Source organism: Stegostoma tigrinum, chromosome 9, assembly GCF_030684315.1.
Source record: "Stegostoma tigrinum isolate sSteTig4 chromosome 9, sSteTig4.hap1, whole genome shotgun sequence".
Taxonomy (NCBI): domain Eukaryota; kingdom Metazoa; phylum Chordata; class Chondrichthyes; order Orectolobiformes; family Stegostomatidae; genus Stegostoma; species Stegostoma tigrinum.
Window position 1 is genome coordinate 8,484,345 of NC_081362.1, and position 12,557 is coordinate 8,496,901.

At 44.5% G+C, this 12,557-nt stretch overlaps 1 protein-coding gene across 18 annotated transcripts in view; it reads right to left on the reverse strand.

The window, feature by feature from the left end:
• LOC125455166 (1-phosphatidylinositol 4,5-bisphosphate phosphodiesterase beta-4) overlaps nt 1-12,557 on the reverse strand; it is a 477,523-nt gene that overhangs the window by 324,681 nt on the left and 140,285 nt on the right. For 16 of the 18 annotated variants that reach the window (XM_048536853.2, XM_048536849.2, XM_059648335.1 and 13 more), the window contains one exon: nt 4,972-5,038. The exons of the other annotated variants lie outside the window; for them this stretch is intronic. The gene's annotated coding sequence lies outside the window, so the exon portion shown is untranslated. The remainder of the gene's footprint in view (nt 1-4,971; nt 5,039-12,557) is intronic. 18 annotated transcript variants of the gene reach the window in all.

Below are 12,557 nucleotides of genomic sequence, written 5' to 3' on the forward strand. Positions count from 1 at the left end.
CAGTGGTTCAGTGGTTAGCACTGCTGCCTCACAGAGCCAGGGGCCTGGGTTTGATTCCAGCCTCAGGTAACTGTGTGGGCTGTGTCTGCGTGGGTTTCCTCCGGGTGCTCCTATTTCCTCCCACTGTCAAAAGGTATGCACCTTAGGGTGGATTAGCCATGTTAAACTGCCCATAGTGTCCGGGGATGTGTACACTAGGTGGATTAGGAAATGTGGGCCCACAGGCATAGAGTAGGGGTGTGTACCTGGGTGGCATGCCCTTGAAGGGGTGGTGTGGACTCAATGGATTGAATGACTTCTATCCACACTGGAGGGATTCTATGTGTTGAGTGAACTTGAATCAGAGACGGAATTTGTAAATCCCAGAACAGAACAGAACAAAACAATGGAGATGGGAAGTGAGGGAAGGCCTAACTGGTAAAAGTCAGAGAAGCAGTTCTGCAGATTGCTGCCCCCAGAAAGCAGATGACATGACCCTGAGCTCAAATTTCCTGAATGTACTGTAAACATTTAGGTTGGTCTTCAGGATTGGAGTTTCGAGATGGATGTGGAGCTATCGGACTAAATGATTCCAGAGAGGATCCAACTCTCACACAGGACCTCCCCTACGCATTGTGATACTAAACCATGCTGGAATTAAAAGCAGAAAGTGTTGGAGAAAGTCAGCAGATCTGGCAGAGAGAGAGGAACATTTCAAAACCAATTTGACTGCAGTGCTTTTATTTCAGATTTCTGACATCTGCGGTACTTTACTTCGGTTTAACTGACATTATGAGTCAGCAAGCTGTGTCATGCTTTGAGACAAACCGACAGCGATAAAACTTTTACAATAATGGGGCTATAAAGATAGGCTCCGCTTTTATGGGTTTCCATCCACTATGAACACAAAACTCACAATAACCTAACGCCCTGGGGTTTCAATGGCTTATTATTGCTTTTCTCTCATGCCCATGTTCAAGGCCAACAAATTTTCAGAAGCCTACGCTTGATTGTGACTCTTCTCTGTCACTGTTGACGTGTGGGTTTTGGCACATGGGGAGGTAGTGGCCTCATGGTTTTAGACTTTCAGATTCAGATTTTACTGTCACATGTGCTCCATGTAGAAGTACAGGAATTCGAAGGTACCTAGATACAAAAAACTTAGGTACAAAGTAGTAAAAAGACAAAGTTTAAAAATTTAAGCTCTACCTTTGTGAGTAGAATAAGTAGAAAAATAGAGAAGTAAGGTAGAAGAGGTTTACCAAGATGCTGCCCACATTAGGGGGTATCTAAAAGTTCCTTAAACATCCCTATCGTATCTGCCTCCTCCAGCACCCCCGGGCAGCATGTTCCAGACACTTATCACTCTCTGTGCAAAAAAACTTGCCCCTCACATCCCCCTTTCCCCCCTCTCACCTTAAATGCATGCCCCTTGTATTAGACATTTCAACTCTGGGGGAAAAGAAATTCTAACCGTCAACCCTATGCACGCATCTCAATTTTACAGACTTTTCTCAAGTCCTCCCATCTACATGCCTCATTGCCATAGAAAGGCAGCCAACATCAGCAAAGACCCCTCCCACCACAGTTACAATCTCTTCCGTCAGGCAGATGATACAAAAGCTTAAACACAGGTACCAACAGGTTCAAGAACAGCTTCTTCTCTGCTGGATAGACTTTTGAACAGATCTTTCTAATTTCAGTTCTAATGTTCTTCTTGTTTTCGTGCACCCCCTGTGCAGCCATAGCCCTGTATACCTTGCTCTGTCTAAGCACCCTATGATCTGTATGACCTTGTATGTTACGATCTGCCTGTACTACATGCAAAACAAAACTTTTCACTGTACTTAGGTACATGTGACAATAATAAATCAAATCAAATCAAAGAAGGGTATGAGCTATAAGGAGAGGCTAGAAAAGCTCATTTTCTCTGGAGCAGCAGAGGCTGAGGACAGGCTTGATAGAAATCTATAAAATTATGAAATGTATAGATAGAGTTGGTGGTCAGAATATTTTTCTCAGAGTTGTAATGTCTAATACTAGGGGGCATGCATTCAAGGTGAGAGGGAAAAAGTGCAAAGGAGATGGGGCGGGGGGGGCAGGTTTTTTTACACAAAGAGTGGTAGGTCTGGAACATGCTGCCAGGGGTGGTGGTGGAGGCTAATACGATAGGGGCGTTTAAGCGACTTTTAGTAGAACAGAAAAATACGCAAGAAATGGAGAGGTATGGTCTAAGGTCAGGCAGAAGGGCTTTGTGTCATGTGCGGTACAACATCATGGGTCGAGGGGCTTGTTCCTGCGCTGCACAGTGGTACGTTCTGTGAAATTGCCATCCTTACCTGGTCTGGCCTATACATGACTCCAGTACCACAGCAATATGACTGGCTCTCAACTGCCCTCTAGGTAACTGGGGATAGGAAATAAATGCTGGCCAAGCCTGTGCTGCTGTTTCAATAGTTTCCACTTTCATGATGATTTCAGCAAGACTGGTGTTTGTGTCTTGATTTGTCACGGTGGCAACAAAAGATGCTTCTTGCTATTTATGACAGTAGAAGCTGTGCCTGAATATTGACAGGTCAGTACCTTTATTTCATTTTCAAATTGCCACGTTGGAAGAACTTCACAGTAGTTTTTCTTTTACTTGCTTCCTAGACCGAGACCTAGACACTAAAGTTGCAATAATTTACCATAATTTGTCATCATTCTCAAACAATTTTTAAATAGCACAGAACAAAAACAGGATTTTAGTCAGGCTTTCCAAAATCCCGCAGTCAAGTTGTGTGCACTAATTCACGCCGGCTCAAAGTAACCCCTGTGAAACCCAACAGCTGAATGATGACCAGGCAGAACCGCAGTGCAGTTTCCATGCAGTGCCGATGTACCATATGCTGTTGGAAGTTCTCTATAGGGCATGAATCTTGACTGCTCAAAAGATGTCAAATGTAGGACCGCACTTGCTTTTTGTGTTAAATTCATGGACTGTGGGCTTTGCCAACTGCCCATCTGTAATTGCCCTTGAGAAGGTTGGCTAAGCTGCCTTCTTGACTCATTGCAGTCTGTTTCGTTTCGGTGTACACACAATGCCATCAGGGAGGGAGTTTCTTGGCTTTGCCCCAGCGACACTGAGGAAATGGTGATATCTTTCAAACTCAGGACAGTGGGCGCTTTCAAGGGCAACTTGCAGGAGGCATTCCCATGTATCTGCTGCCCTTGTCTCTTTAGGTGGTCGTGGTCATGAATTTGGAAGGTGCGGCCTATAGAGCCTTGGAGACTTTTTGTGGAACATCTCATACATGGCACACTCTGCTGCCAGTGAGTGTCAACGGCGAAGGCAGCGAATGGTAATGGATGTGGTGCCAATGAGGCAGGCTGCTTTGTCCTGGAGGGCATCAAGTTTCTTGAGTATTGTTGGAGCTGTGCTCACCCAGGCAGGTGGGGAGTATTCTATCACACTCTCAACTTGTGCTTTGTACATTGGCAAATAAACTTTAGGAGTAAGGAAGTGAGCTACCTGCTGTAGGATTCCTAGAGTCTGACCTGCTCATGTGTTTCTATGGTTGGTTCAATTCAGTTTCTGGTCAATGAAAGCCTTCAGGATGCTGATAGTGAAGAATTCAATGATGGTAATGCTCTTGAATATCAATTGTTGGAGATGGCCATTGCCTAGGATTTGTGTGGCATGAATGGAACTTGCCACTTGTCAGCTCAAACCAGGATACTTTCCAGGCCCTGTTGCATTTGGATACAGACTGGTTTATTTTCCGATGAGCCACATTCAGTGCTGAACATTGCACAATCACCATTGAACATTTCTACTTTATGAGGGAGGGAAGGTGTTTTATGATGGGCCAAATGCCCACCTTCAGCATCAGAACACTTTGGTGATTCAGTAGCAGTCAGAGATGGTTGGGCCGAGGATACTAGCCTGAGGAACTCCTGCAGAGATGTCCTGGAGCTGAGGAAATTGACCTCCAACATCTACAACCATCTTCCCATGTGCCAGCTTTGACTCCAACCAGCTGAGATTCCCATTCATTCCAGTTTGGTTCGGAATCTTCAAAGTCGCACTCGGTCAAACGTGGCCTTGATGTCAAAGGCTGTCACTCTCACCTCACCTCTTCAGTTCAGCTCTTTTCTCTCTGTTTGAACCACGGCTGTAATGAGGTAGGAGCTGAGTGGTTCTGGCAGACACCAAACTGGGCATCAGAGAGCAGGTTATAGCTGAACAGATTGTTGTTTGATAGCACTGTTAATAAGACATCCCATCACTGTACTGACAACCGAGACTGAACAGGTAAGGCTGTATCTAGTTGGATTTGATTTATCCCATGCCTGATACACAGTACAAACTTGAGTAATTACCCCTTTGTCAAGTAAAATGCCAGTGATATAGCACGAGTAGAACAGCACTGTTACAGGGGGGCAGCATACACTGACAGCACTGTTACAGGGGGGCAGCGTACACTGACAGCACTGTTACGGGGGGGCAGCGTACACTGAGAGCACTGTTACGGGGGGCAGCGTACACTGAGAGCACTGTTACAGGGGGGCAGCGTGCACTGACAGCACTGTTACAGGAGCAGTGTAGACTGCCAGGACTGTTACAGGAGCAGTGCAGACTGACAGCACTGTTACAGGAGCAGTGCAGACTGACAGCACTGTTACAGGAGCAGTGCAGACTGACAGCACTGTTACAGGAGCAGTGCAGACTGCCAGGACTGTTACAGGAGCAGTGTACACTGCCAGGACTGTTACAGGAGCAGTGTACACTGCCAGTACTGTTACAGGAGCAGTGTACACTGACAGCACTGTTACAGGAGCAGTGTACACTAACAGCACTATTACAGGAGCAGTGTCCACTGACAGCACTGTTACAGGAGCAGTACGCCTAAGGTGAAGACATACATGCCATAAGGAATTCTTGCATTCAGTATTGCTCAGCTACTGCTACGTTTTATGATAATCTATTTGGAATAAAAACCAATTGCTTACCAAACAACAACTGTATGCCTGGATTAATGTGTCCTAGTTTGCCGAATGAGTCATCGGTTGTTTTCTTCTGCAAGAGAATAATGATTAAGAGAAAAAGGTTTTGTGACAATCTCCTGTGCAAGGCGGTTTCTTTAATAAACAAAGCACATACGTAATGTCAAATCTTGCATCTAGCAATAGAATACTGCATCAGCAAGTTTAATTGCAAAACTCTTCCCAAGCACGGTATGGTTCTCAAGCAATGAGATATATTTATTTTAATTGAACAGTTATTAGAAGTGACTTAAAAAGTTATTGATGCAGGGCACTGTGGAATGCCTTGAGGATGTGTAAGATGCTGTATAAATTCAAGATTGTTTTAAGGCTTCCTTTACACTACCCACTGACTCCAATATTATTGTTCAATCTGCTCAGGCATCACAGATTAAAGCTGAATTAGACCAAGACAACATTAATCACTCAGTAGATGGGAAAGGCCAGCTACACATGGTCAGGATTCGCAATCAATTCATAAGACGTGTGATGTTCATTCCTCTTTCACACGTTGTGTGTATCGCTAGAAATTGTTGCCTGTCTCATTGGCACTTCAACCGAATGGCTCGCTTGGACATTACAGAGGGTCTTTAACAGGCAATCACATCGCTACGGGTTGGACCAGGTAAGGAGGACAGCTTTTATTCACGAAAGGTTAGGCAGATGAGGTTTTACAATTGGAAACCGGATTTCAATTCGGAATTTATTTTACCGAATTTCATCGGGCATCATGGCATGACTTGAACTCATGTCCTCCCAAAGCATTAGGGTGGGGTTACTAAGCCCAGTCACATTACCACTACACCACCCTCTGCCCTGTTTGATGGGCTAAACTCAGATTGGAAAACTAACTACTGAAAAATCAGTCCAAAAGCTTTGCTCTAAATTTTCACAACTGGAGTCACTTAACATGTCATCTTTGTGAGCTTTCTACATGAAGGCAGTTCTGAATCACAGAACTGAAATCTCCACCATGGGGAGAACAAGAAACTCTGAATCTACACCAAGGGTTCTATTCTCCGGGAATTGAACCCTATACATAGAACATTACAGCACAGTACAGGCCCTTCGGCCCTCGATGTTGTGCCGACCTGTCATACCGATCTCAAGCCCATCTAACCTACACTATTCCATGTACGTCCATATGCTTATCCAATGACGACTTAAATGTACCCAAAGTTGGCAAATCTACTACCGTTGCAGGCAAAGCGTTCCATTCCCTTAAAGAAACTACCTCTGACATCTGTTCTATATCTTTCACCCCTCAATTTAATGCTATGCCCCTTCGTGCTCGCCGTCACCATCCTAGGAAAAAGGCTCTCCCTATCCACTCTATCTAACCCTCTGATTATCTTATATGTCTCAATTAAGTCACCTCTCAGCCTTCTTCTCGCTAACGAAAACAGCCTCAAGTCCCTCAGCCTTTTCTCGTAAGACCTTCCCTCCATACCAGGCAACATCCTAGCAAATCTCCTCTGCACCCTTTCCAAAGCTTCCACATCCTTCTTATAATGCAGTGACCAGAACTGTATGCATGAACAGTTATTAGAAGTGACTTAAAAAGTTATTGATGCAGGGCACTGTCCACACCAACCAAGGACTCTGAGTTGCTAATAGCAATGAACACTTTTTCATGTCTGCTGTAGTCCAGGCCAATGGGTAGTGATGGTGGAGCTGTAATTTCTCTCCAGAACGTGGCTAATCAGGACTCTATCCTGCTCCTTGCACCCGTCATTAGTGCATCAGAAGGATTTCATAGAATCCCTACAGTGTGGAAACAGGCCTTTCAGCCCAACAAGCCCACACCGACCGTCAGAGCATCCCACCCAGACCAATCCCCCTATAACCCACCTAATCTACACATCCCTGAACACTACGCACAATTTAGCATGGCCAATCCATCTAACCTGCACAGCGATGGAGTGTGGGGGAAACTGGAGCACCCTGAGGAAAGCCACATAGACACGGGGAGAACATGCAAACTCCACACAGACAGTCACCCGAGGGTGGAATCAAACCCAGGTCCCTTGTGCTGCGAAGTTGCAGTGCTAACCGCTGAGCCACTGTACCACCCCTACAATACTGACAACCAGGAATCCAACCCAGGTCAAATGCTTGGGAAGTAGCTATGCTCACTACTACACCACTATTTATGAATTGATAACCTGCTTGGGCAAGCTATGAATACCATCTTTCACTTAACACAGAACATTTGAAAATTAAATAATGGAATGAACAAGTTGAATCATACTCAAAAGAGTCAATCCAGTTGGCATCAGCCAACTTCTGAAATTCTGTACCAGTCTGCCCCTACGGTTGGTGCTTCTACTTGTGACTTGGGATAATGAGAAACCTGTAACTTCTACACTCTGAAAAAACTGTGATCACTTGTTGATGTAATAAAAACAAAACAAACAACTTAACCCAACGAGAGGGTTTGTGTGTTATTCTGAAATCCTCGCTGTTGAGATATATCAGGACAGTCTGCAATCCAGTAAAACAACCTAGGGGGCAGTGTTTAGCCTACGAACATAGATTCTGCTTAACTGTGTTCCTTTGGAACTTTCTGCGTTAGAATTTTCTGCGAGGGTTGCTTGGAGTTGTGTTTCTGATGATCTTAAACAAACTATCATTCTTTCTCTGCTCAAGTGAAGCGTTTACTTCTAATTGAAACAAAAAATTCGAACTTTCTTTGTTACAAAGGCTTCCTTTCTGATTTCCCAGCTTCCCGCAGGCCCTAGCCCTGTTTGTAGCAATCATTAACCAGACTAGAATGCAGGGATTCTCCAAGATTAACACACTTTGCATAACCAGTTATGATTGAACCTCTTTTCACACAATACACTGTGCCCAAGAGCAGATACTTAGTTCATTGTCAGCTGCTGCTACATCCTCAGCCACACCCCCTACCACAAAGCAGGCCATCTCGGACTGAGATGAGGAAAAATTTCTTCACCTAGGGAGTGGTAAGCCTGTGGCATTCTCTTCCACGGAAAGAGATTGAGGCCAAAACACTGAATGCTTTCAAGAAGGCGTTGGGTACAGCTTTAAGGGCCAAAAGGATCAAAGAGTATGGGGAGAAAGCCAAGAACTTGATGCTTGGAGATCCACTTGACATGGTTCCAGACTGAAACCAACATCAAGAAAGGGGAAATCTACACCATATGAGATCTTTGGACGACAGTAATTTTCTTTGAAATCAGTGGCAAATGGTAACACTTAGCCACTGACTGCAAAATCCAGGATGATGCAAAAATATTAACAAAGTGACCAAGGAGGCGTTTTGGGGAAGAATGGACGAGGTTAACATCTGAAGGAAATTTTGTAAAACTCTAGATGAACTTTATTAGCAGTATTACAACTATACCTGTTGCCAGGGTTGGAGGGTTCGATCGAAAGTGGGAGGCTGAACAGACTGGTGCTCTTTTCCCTGGGGCATTGGAGACTAAGGGGTGACCTTATACAGATTTATAAAATCATGAGGGACATGGATAGGGTAAATAGACAAGGGTCATTTTCCCCCGGAAGTGGGGGAGTCCAGAACTAGAGGACATGGGTTTAAGGTTAGAGGGGAACGATTTCAAAAGGACCTACGGGATAACGTTTTCATGCAGAGAGTGGTGTGTGTGCAGAATAAGCTGCCAGAGGAAGTGGTGGAGGCTGGTACAATTACATCATTTAAAAGGCATCTGGTTGGGTACATGAATTGGAAGGTTTTAGAGAAATATGGGCCAAACACTGGCAAATGGGACTAGATTAATTTAGGATATCTGGTTAGCTTAAATGAGTTGGACCAAAGGGTCTGTTTCCATGCTGTACAGATCTCTGACTCTATATGGTCTCTATCTTCAGAAGCCATTAATGTTTCATTGATAATGGCATTATGAACTATTTTTCAGTGAATTTGATGTGTAACATTCATGAGAAAAGCACAGCAGAGTTAAGATGGCACCACTTGATTGCGGACATCTTCAAGAGTCACGCTGTAAGTTATAGAATCACAGAATCGCTACAGTTTGGAAACAGGCCACTCAGCCCAACATGTCCATACCGACCCTCTGGACAGCATCTACCCAGACCCACCCCCTACCCTGTGACCCTGAATTTCCCATGGCTAATCGATCTAGCCAACACAGCCCTGGACACTCTGGGCAATTTAACATGGCCAATCCACCCTAACCTGCACATCTTTGGAATGTGGGAGTAAACCGGAGCAGCCGGAGGAAACCTACGCAGACACGGGGAGATTGCCTATGTGGACTTTGCACAGTCGCTTGAGGCTGGAATCGAACCCAGTTTCCTGGCGAGTTCTGCGGTATCTCTGAGTAATTCCGCAGCAATTGTTACTGATAACATTTCTCATCGACCACATGCAAGGCTTGCTTTAGGTGTAAATGACCACAGCCCTTCCCTCTCTCAAGTCTGAGTTATTGCTAACTGCAATGCCCCCACTTTGACAGAGAATTTGTTCATGCTTGCTTAAAACGTAATTGCTCTCCCCATCTCCTTAGAGTCCTCGCTTCCCATTCCACCTACTGCACTAAAACATCAACCTATAACCACATTGACTCCAAAGCTATAGCAACTGATTTCTAATGCACTTTTTAAATTTGGAACAAATTCCTCCACTTTTGGAGTATCCACCAGCAATGCTTTTAATTGAACAAGTAATTAGCAACTGCCAGCACAATCCTAATTCCGGCCGAACTCTCCGATGGCCTCAAACAAAGAAATCAATCAGCATGGAAGGGCCATGGCCACTGGAACTGCTGTGTAAAGTGCAGGATTCAGAGAGCACAGCAAGGAAAAGCTTCATCACAGCCTCCTCTAATGCCTGCGAATGGACTGCAGCCTCACACACAGGGCTATTAAATAGATGAACTATGATGCCTGTCACTTTGGTCAGAGAGAGAGAGCGGTGACACAGTGGGGCTGGTAATGCAGTTTCTTTTGCGGGGGTCTCAGTTATCCCTTGATTCATACCCACTGTACGTCTCCACTGGGTATTCCTTTAACACATTGGTATTCGGTTCTTGGAACAGTTGAAGGGGTTAATCGCTCCAAGGAAAATGGAAGGGCCAGTCAATGGACGCTTGGAATAATTCTAATGTTGAGCCGCATTTGACTAGATTTTGTAGAATTATTGTTATAGGGGACTCTCCTGTCAGGGGCACAGACAGGAGATTCTGTGGCAGTGTGAGTGTAAATTTAGGATGGTTTGTTGCCTTCCTGCTGCTAGGATTAAAGACGTATCTGAACGTTTCATGCATATTGTTAAAAGTAAGATTGAGAAGCCATAAATCGGTGGACACATTGGTCAGAATGACATATTAACAGACTGAATTTAAGAGGTTAGGTAGAAGTTTAAAAAAACCTTACAAGTAGTAATTTCTGGTTTACTCCCAATGCCAAACTCAAACGAGGCAAGGAACTAAAGGTGAAAGGAGATAAATCAATGGTTGAGGAGCTGGGAGTATTGTTCAGGGATTCAGGTAGTTGGACAGTTGGAGTGTCTTTAAAGATAGAGTCGCAGGTACAACAGGCATGTAAGGCGGAAAATGGAATTTTATCCGCCATTGCTAGAGGGATTGAGTTTGAAAGCAAGGAGGTTATGTTACAGCTGTGTAGAGTGCTGGTGAGGCAACACCTACAGTACTATGGACAGTTTTGGTCTCCTTACTTGAGATAGGATGTACTGGCACTGGAGGGGGTGAAGAGGACGTTCACCAGGTTGATTCCAGGGTTGAGATGGTTGGCTTACATGGAGAGGCTGAATAGACTGGGATTATATTCATTAGAATTTAGAAGAGTGAGGGGGAATCTCATAGAAACATACAAAAACATGAAGAGAATAGATAAGATAGAAGCAGGGAGGTTGTTCCCACCGGTGGGTGAGACTAGAACTAGGGGGATAGCATCAAAATAAAGGGGAGCAGATTTAGGACCGAGTTGAGGAGGAACTTCTTCACCCAAAGTGTTGCGAATCTGTGGAATTCCCTGCCCAGTGAAGCTGTTGTGGCTTCCTCATTGGATGTTTTTAAAGCTAAGATAGACAACTTTTGAATAGTAAAGGAAGCAATGGTTATTGTGAGAGGGTTTGGGTAAGTGGAGCTGAGGCAATGAGAAGATCAGCCATGATCAGATTGAATGGTGGAGCTGGCTCGAAGGGCCCAATAGCCAACTCCTGCTCCTGGTTCTTGTGTCCTCGTTCTATTAAGGGAGACTTCACACTGATGGAGAAGGTGAATGGAGGAATTCTAAGCAGCAGTGTAAATGGAAGAATTGATGCGGTAGGTTCTGAATGTGAGAGAACACGTCAATTAGAAAGGATAGACAAGAGAGAGTCGGAGTGCGTCGTAACCCTGAAGAACTAAACTGCATTTATTTCAATGCAAAGGGTCTTACAGATAAGGTTGACGAACTCAGGGCATGTTTAAGAACATGAGACTGGGACGTTATACTTGTTATAGAAACTTGGCTGAGAGATGGACAAGACTGTCAGTTCAATGTCCCAGTTTTGGACCTGAAACGTCGACTTTCCTGCTCATCTGATGTTGCCTGACTGGACAGTTAAAGAGGCATTTAGTACGCTTGCCTTCACTGCTCAGTCCTTTGAGTATAGGAGTTGGGATATTATGTTGAGGCTGTAAAGGACATTGATGGGGCCTCTTCTGAACTACTGTGTCCAGTTCTGGTCACCCAGTTATAAGAAGGTTATTACCAGGCTGGAGAAGGTTCAGAAGAGATTTACGAGGATATTGCCAGGTATGGAAGGTGTGAGTTATAATGAAAGGCTGGAGAGGCCAGGACTTTTTTCTCTGGAGCATAGGAGGTTGACAGGTGACCTGATAGAAGCTTATAAAATAATGAAAGTTACAGATAGTGTTGATGGTAGTTGTCTTTTCTCTCAGAAGGGGAGTTTCAAGACTTGGGTGGAATAGTTTTCAGGTGAGAAGAGAGAGATTTTAAAAAGCCGAAGGGAAAATTTTCCTACACAGAGGGTGGTTCATGTGCGGAATGAACTTCCTGAGGAAGTGATGGATGTGGGTATAGTTACAACATTTAAAAGACATTTGGATGGATACATGAATGGGATAGGCTTTGAGGGATATGTGCCAGGAGCAGGCAGGTGGGACTAGTTTAGTTTGGGGTTATGTTCGGCATGGACCAAACGGTCTGTTTCTGTCCTGCATGACTCCATGACTCTATAATTGAAGGCCAATGAGCAGATCTCTCGTTATGAGGCAAGGCATCTCATACAGTCACACAGCACAGAAACAGATCAGTACGATTCATACATGCCAACCAGGTATCCTGAACTGAACCAGTCCCATGTGCCTTCATTTGGCTCATATTCCTCTAAACCTTTCCTATTCATGTATCCATCTAATATCTTTTATATGTTAGAATTGTACCAGCTTCTACAACATCCTCTGGCAGCTTGTTTCAGACATGCGCCACCCTCAGTGTGAAAAAGTTGCCCCTCAGGTCCCTTTTGTTGGGCATGTCTGTCTGGCATTACATGCATTGCTCGTCATCTGTTGGGGAGCTCA